The sequence below is a fragment of the Lynx rufus genome, unplaced genomic scaffold (assembly GCF_022079265.1).
Source record: "Lynx rufus isolate CCGP_SWC_20201006 ecotype Redwood Valley unplaced genomic scaffold, mLynRuf1.p SCAF_8, whole genome shotgun sequence".
NCBI classification, from domain to species: Eukaryota; Metazoa; Chordata; class Mammalia; order Carnivora; family Felidae; genus Lynx; species Lynx rufus.
Genome location: NW_025814896.1, coordinates 29,297,568 through 29,304,915, shown reverse-complemented (window position 1 = coordinate 29,304,915; position 7,348 = coordinate 29,297,568).

The window sequence follows — 7,348 nt, the reverse complement described above, 5'->3', positions numbered from 1 at the left end:
AGGGCTCTAATGGAAAAAACAGACAATATGCTTAGGATGGGCAATGTAAGCAGGGAGAAGAAAATTCTAAGAAAGAATCAAAGGGAACGCCAGAAACACTGTAACAGAAATGAAGAACGCTTTTGATGGGTTCATCAGAAGACTGGAAAGGGCTGACAAAGAATCAGTGGGCTTGAGGTTATGTCGATCGATAACTTCCAAAGAAGAAAAACAAAGAGAGAAAAAAATAAACAAAAACCACTTCCCCACCCAAACCAGAACAGAACATCCAGAATCGTGGGACAACTACAGAAAGTGTCACGTCTGCTTAATGGGAATGCCAGACTATAAGAGAGAGAGAAAGAAACAAGAAATACTCAAAGCAATCACGAACGAGAATTTCCCCGAGGGAATGTCGGACGCCAAATCACAGATGTAGGTAGCTCAGAGATCACCAAGTAGAGTAAGTGAAAGCCTGTGGCCCTGGGAGCCAGCCCCACTCCCAGGGGGCCGCATGGGGTCCGGCACACATCACCTGTCACAGTCATGGAGCACACAGCCTGTCTGTGGACAGAGGACTCCATCATATAAGCCCCAGGTACAGTTCTGGAGAGAAGCAGGGAGAGAAAGAGATGTGAGAGACTGGGCATTCACCCAGTAGGGGCTGGATCATCACTCTGGGCCACTTGGACTAGAAGAATAAGGAATGACTGACTCACCTTTAAAATCTGTTGTTTCTGGGAGCAGCAGGACCAGGGCTCACAAAGATTAGGTCATGATACAACATTTAAGATCCTTCTTTTCTCTACCTTTTCGAGAAACTACAACAGTCACCACGTACCGTTGTGCTTCCTATGTGCCGCTGCTCAAACCTGCTCTTATGTATTATTAGTCACCGGTGTTGTGCCCCCTTTTTAGAGGAGAAAACCGAGGCTCGGAAAGGATGCGTATACGTCTCAAGGTCACGAATTTGAATACTGATAGAGCCAAACTTGAACCCGTGCAGCCTAAGTTTGGAGCCTATATTCTTAACCCGGGTTATGCAGTGGATCAACGTTCAGTCCGATGACAATTTTTTTTTTGTTTGTTTCTTCACTTCTTCAGTAAATAGCTGCTGCTACTTATGGGGTGAGGATAGACACAGCAGGAACACAGCAGGCATACAAGGAGATTGCTACGTTCTTGCTTCTCCGGTTAGCACTATTGAAGACGCCCCATTTCTACTTGTCAGCTACTGAATACGTGTTAGTACCTACACTGGGCAAGGCACTGTGCAAGATTAAGGAGTTAGACACACTCCTGTTCCCAGGGATTATCTTGCTCAGAAGCCCTTCATTCATTCATTCATTCATTCACTCCATCATTTATAAAATGTTTATTAACACCTGCTCCTGGCAAAGCGACAATAGGGGGGTGGGGAGAAAGAGATAAAAATGAATAAGACAGAGTCCCCAGCCTTAAAGAAACTCCGATGTTTATAAGAGAGAGAAACCGGGGCGCCTGGGTGGCGCAGTCGGTTAAGTGTCCGACTTCAGCTCAGGTCACGACGGCTCGGAGCCTGGAGCCTGCTTCGGATTCTATGTCTCCCTCTCTCTCTGCCCCTCCCCCACTTGTGCGTGCGTGTGCGTGTGTGTGTGTGTGTGTGCACGCGTTCTCTCTCTCTCTCTCTCAAAAATAAACATTAAAGGGGCGCCTGGGTGGCTCAGTCGGTTAAGCGTCCGACTTCAGTTCAGGTCACGATCTCGCGGTCCGTGAGTTCGAGCCCCGCGTCGGGCTCTGGGCTGATGGCTCAGAGCCTGGAGCCTGTTTCCGATTCTGTGTCTCCCTCTCTCTCTGCCCCTCGCCCGTTCATGCTCTGTCTCTCTCTGTCCCAAAAATAAATAAACGTTGAAAAAAAAATTTAAAAAAAAAGAGAGAGAAACCAAATACCCCACATAATTACAGCACATGTTGGAAATTGATGATTCCCAAGAAATGCATAAACAGAGAGCGGGTTGGCTCAGGGCTGGGAGAGGCCATTTTAGCAAAAGTTTCCCAGGAAATGAATTAAAGGTAATCTAATTCTGTTGGGAGAATGATGTTCTTCTTGTGAGTTCTGAGTGCTTTTATTTTTTATTTTTATTAAATCTCAAGTGGAACCAGTTGGGAAAAATACTCCCACAACCGAATCCCTAATCTCAGCCACCCCAAAGCATCCTTCAGACTCTCAAGGGAGCTGAAACAGAAAGAAAATGAACGATGTGTGAGAGCCTTCTGGTCTTCTGGCTCTGGCTGTGTCCAGGATGGTCCTCAGGCCCGTCACCCCAGAAAGCCAGCCGGGAATGCTCCCGCGCAGCCTTACTGAGAACTTTGCAGAACGAGGAGGGGTGGGGGAAGAAGGACACTGGAGCAGATACGGGCAGGCCTTTCCTGAAACCTCACCAAAATGGCAGGAAGGAACTTTTACGCAAAACGCATACATGCCCAGGAATGGGAGACCCCCGAGAGAAGGTGACAGCAGCAAAACTTAGAAATGTGGAGAGCACAAGGAAGCGTGGCAAATCGCTAGCAGACCTGAAAAACACTTCCCAACCTGGAATCACCAATGGGGAGAGCCAGGCAGGGGTGAAAACCAACTCAGTAGTCACTGCAGAGCTCCCCCCGTCCCCCGCCGCCACCCCCCCCCAAGGCTCTGGAACAGACAGCGGCAGACATCTCCATAATCGGAGGCTGGGGTGCAGGGGCTCCTGCTAATAAAATAAAAGTTGGTTGGAAGTCTGTTTATGAAGCTTTAGTCTTCCGAGAGAACACAGCAGAGACTGGTGCACAGACACAGCGTTAGGGGCTGGGGTACCGCGCTGAAAACAGGTGCTTCGAGGGGGCGGCTTGCACACGACAGGCTGAGATGCTGGCCCACCCCTCCTCCGCCTCCCTCTCAACTTCTGACCCGTGATGCTGGCCGTCAGGAGGAAACACCTGTCGGAAGCCTGACCGGCCCCAAAGGAAAGACTTCAAGACGCGGATTTGGAGTTTCCCAGCTAAACAGCCCAAAGCTGTCACGGCGCCCATGACGCTCCTGTCCCCAGGCCTCCCCCAGCACCTCCTATCAACCCTTCATGCCCCCATCCTTAACTATGAGCAGAAAAGCATTACCAGACATCTGCAGAAAACTTCTCACCATGAACGAGGGGAAAAAATAAACATACTGAAACAGGAAACTTGGACGAAAGAGCCTGTTTGAGGAGAAAGTATTTCAGAAGAATACACTACGTTTGGGAACCTCAGAACCATGGAAAGATAGTGCAGTCATGGAACAAAACCAGGCTATGATTAAAAAAAAAAAAAAGGAACGTTCAAAACAAACAAAAAGCTCTAGGAAGCTGCAGATTTGATAGCACAAACAAAAAACTAGAATGTAAGTCTTGGCAGAGAAAGTTGAAGATATTGCACAGTGAGTAGCATAAAAAGAAAAACAAGGAAGTGTGCATGATAAAGAAAAGATGAGAAAATTTCAAGGCCAGTCCATGAAGTCCAATATGCGAACAATGGGAGTTTCATAAGGAGATAGATGGGGACAGAGGCACCTGGCTCAGTCTGTTAAGCATCCTACTCTTGGTCTCAGCTCAGGTCATGATTTGTGGGCTTGTGAGTTTGAGCCCCGCATAGGGCTCTGTTCTGTCATCGCAGGGCCCACTTGGGATTCTGTCTCTCCCTCTCTCTGCCCTCTCCTCCCCCCCATGTCCCTTGCTCTCTCTCTTTCTCTCTCAAAGTAAATAATAAACTTAAAAAATATATTAAAAAAGAGATAGATGGGGGCAGACATGAATTATCAATGAAATACTTAAAATTTCCAGAACCAAAGGACATAAAGGACTTTTGTTTTTTTTAAATTTTTTAAATGTTTATTTATTTTTGGGAGAGACAGAGTGCAAGTGGCGCAGAGGCAGAGAGAGCCAGAGACACAGAATCCAAAGCAGGCTCCAGGCTGCGAGCTGTCAGCACAGAGCCTGACGCGGGGCTTGAACTCAAGAACCACGAGATCATGAACTGAGCTGGAGTTGGACGCTTAACCGACTAGGCCACGCAGGCGCCCCTGAAAGGACTTTCTGAATGACAAATAGAATGGATGACAGCTGAATACGGGCACCCGCCAGGTCTTGTGAAATTACAGACTACTAAATACAAAGAGAAGATCCTACAAGCCCCCAGGGGAAAGGAACAGAGCACATACAAAGAATTGGGAACAGAAGTGACTTCCATTTTCTCGGTAACACTAGAATGCAGGAAATTCTGCTGGAAAATAATTTCCGCTGCAGATTTCTCGATCCAGCCAAGCTGTAAGCCAAGTGTGAGGCTAAAATAAAGACATTTGTAGACATGCAAGGTCTCAAAAGATTTTCCTCCAAGGACCCTTTCTTGGGAAATTACCGGAGCATATCTTGCAACATAAAAGAGGGAGTAAGTCAGGGAAGGAGAAAAGATCGGCGATATAAGAAACAGGAGCTCCAACAGAGAAGAGGTACAAATTCCAGAATGAGCCGGAAGGGAGACCCCAGGACTCCTGCTGGGCACTGGCCATAAGGGGCAACCAGTCCAGGGTCCAGTAGGTCAGCAGGCTGTGAGAAGCTTCTCCAGCATGATAAAATAGAAAAGCTGAGGTGTCCATAAAGCTTGAGAGGCTATTTCAGCAATTGGCAGAGTGTTTGATTTTTGAAATAGTAGTAAGTACATAAAAAATGAAGCAAGCGTGGGGCGCCTGGGTGGCTCAGTCAGTTAAGCGTCCGACTTTGGCTCAGGTCATGATCTTGCAGTCTGTGAGTTCGAGCCCCGTGTCGGGCTCTGTGCTGACTGCTCGGAGCCTGGAGCCTGCTTCGGATTCTGTGTCTCCCCCTCTCTCTGCCCCTCCCCTGCTTGTACTCTGTCTCTCTCTCTCTCAAAAAGAAATAAATATTTAGAAAAATTAAAGAAAGAAAAGAAAATGAAGCAAATATAAAGCCTAGATTTTAAATCATTAACTCCAGAAAAAACAAATTTTGTGCAGGAAAGGAAGAGTAAGCATGGTGTAACTACATGGATATTATAATAATATAAGCACTACATAATAATCAAACCAAAGTTATGACATAACCACCCAGGGAGGAGGAGGAGGACGGGAAGACTGTACTGGGGGTGGGGTAGGGGGTGGGAATTAAGAGGACCTGACCTTCATTTTCCATGGTGGGAAGTCAAGGGACAATTCTTACTCTATTGCTGGAAAATAAAGAAGCAGCAATTAAATTATCCAGAGCATGTTATCTGAAGATATGGATGTAGATTTTTAAATAATCAGGTACAAGAAAGGTGTATTTTGTTTTAATTTTTAATGTTTTTTTTTAACGTTTATTTATTTTTGAGACAGAGAGAGACAGAGCATGAACGGGGGAGGGGCAGAGAGAGAGGGAGACACAGAATTGGAAGCAGGCTCCAGGCTCTGAGCCATCAGCCCAGACCCCGACACGGGGCTCAAACTCACGGACCGCGAGATCGTGACCTGAACTGAAGTCGGACGCTTAACCGACTGAGCCACCCAGGCGCCCCTTTAATGTTTATTTTTGAGAGAGAGAGAGAGAACGCGTGCACACACACACACACACACACACGCACACGCACGCACAGTGGGGGAGGGGCAGAGAGAGAGGGAGACATAGAATCTGAAGCAGGCTCTGGGCTCCGAGCTGTCAGCACAGGGCCTGACGCGGGGCTTGGACTCACAAACCATGTGATCATGACCTGAGCTGAAGTCGGACACTTACCCGACTGAGCCACCCAGGCGCCCCTGTGTATTTGTTTTTTTAATTCTGCATAGTAAATTACCGCAAAGAGCAGCTAACACAACACGTATGGAAAAGAGTGTGGTGGCTCGGCAAGAAGTTAAACATAAAATTACCATACGAGCCAGCAATTCCACCTCGAGGTGTGTATTCAAAATAATTGAGAACAGGTCCTCAAACGGGTACATGTATACCATGTTCATGGCAGCATGATTTGCAATGGCCGAAAGGGGGAAGCAATCGAAACGTGCATCAACGGATGCATGAATGAACAAATTGCGGGGCAGGCATACAATGGAGTAGCATTCGGCCATTAAAAGAATGAAATGCTAATATGTGCTCCGGGGTGGACGAGCCTTGAAAGCATTATGCTGAGCGGAAGAAGTCAGACACAGAGGGCCACACGCTGTATGATTCCTTTCCTAGGAAATATCCAGGGAGACACCACTGACTGGCGGTTGCCAAGGGCTGAGGGGAGGGGAGATAGAGAGTGACTGCTTCATGGGTGGATGCCCAACACTGTGAATGTACTAAAGGCCACTGAATTGTTCCCTTTAAAGTGGTTAATTTTATGTTACGTGAATTTCACCACATAAAGAAAAAAACCCCGTAAAATCTAATTGTATGGTGTCATTCTGGATTAGTGTATGTAGCAACCCACTAACGTGATGAAGGGAATCTATCATGCTCCTCCTCCTCCCCCATTGGCTGTTCCATTCTGGTTTTTGATTTAATTCTATTGCAGAAAATGGAGTACTTCACTTCTCTTTATTTAAAAAAAAAGTTTTTTTTTTTTAAGAGAGAGAGAGAGAGAGCACAAGTGAACAAGAGGGGCCGAGGGAGAGAGGGAGAGAATCCCAAGCAGGCTCCAGGCTCAGCTCAGAGCCAACGTGGGGATCAGTCCCACGAACTGCGAGATGACGACCTGAACCGAAATCAGGAGTTGGATGCTTAACTGACTGAGCCACCCAGGTGCCCTGAAAAGAACCTCACTTCTCTTCAAAGTATGGAGGAAGGGGGGGTGTGCTTATTAACGTCTTTTGACAAAGTTCTGAGTTCCTTAAACTTGAGTAGCAACCAAATATAACAAGTCCATATTCTCCAGTGTGGGGAGGAATAGTCAGAAATTATGACCTTGCATCTGTGAAATAAAACCGTTTTTGAAAAAACAAACCAAACCAAAAGAACCCCGAGCCATTTCTGAGGCCAGTTTCTGAAGGTCTAGGCTGAGTGTGACTAGATCCTCTGCTGAGGGCCTCACCTGCCTGAAATCAAGTTGTTGGCCAGGCCTTCCCTCTCACTGGTGGCTTGAGGCTCTCTTCCAGACTCATTCGGGTTGTTGACAGAATGCTGCAGGGGTAGGACTGTGGTCCTTGCCGTCTTGCTGTGGGCTGGGGACTGCTCTCGGCTGCGAGGGGCCATCCACGGTTACTTGCTAAGTGACCCCACAGTCTACCAAATTAAATGTTAATCTCATCCAAAAAACCTCACAGAAACACTCAGAACAACGTTCGACCAAAGATCCGGGCACCGTGTGGCCCCGTGAAGTTGACACATAAAATTGACCATCACGCAAAATC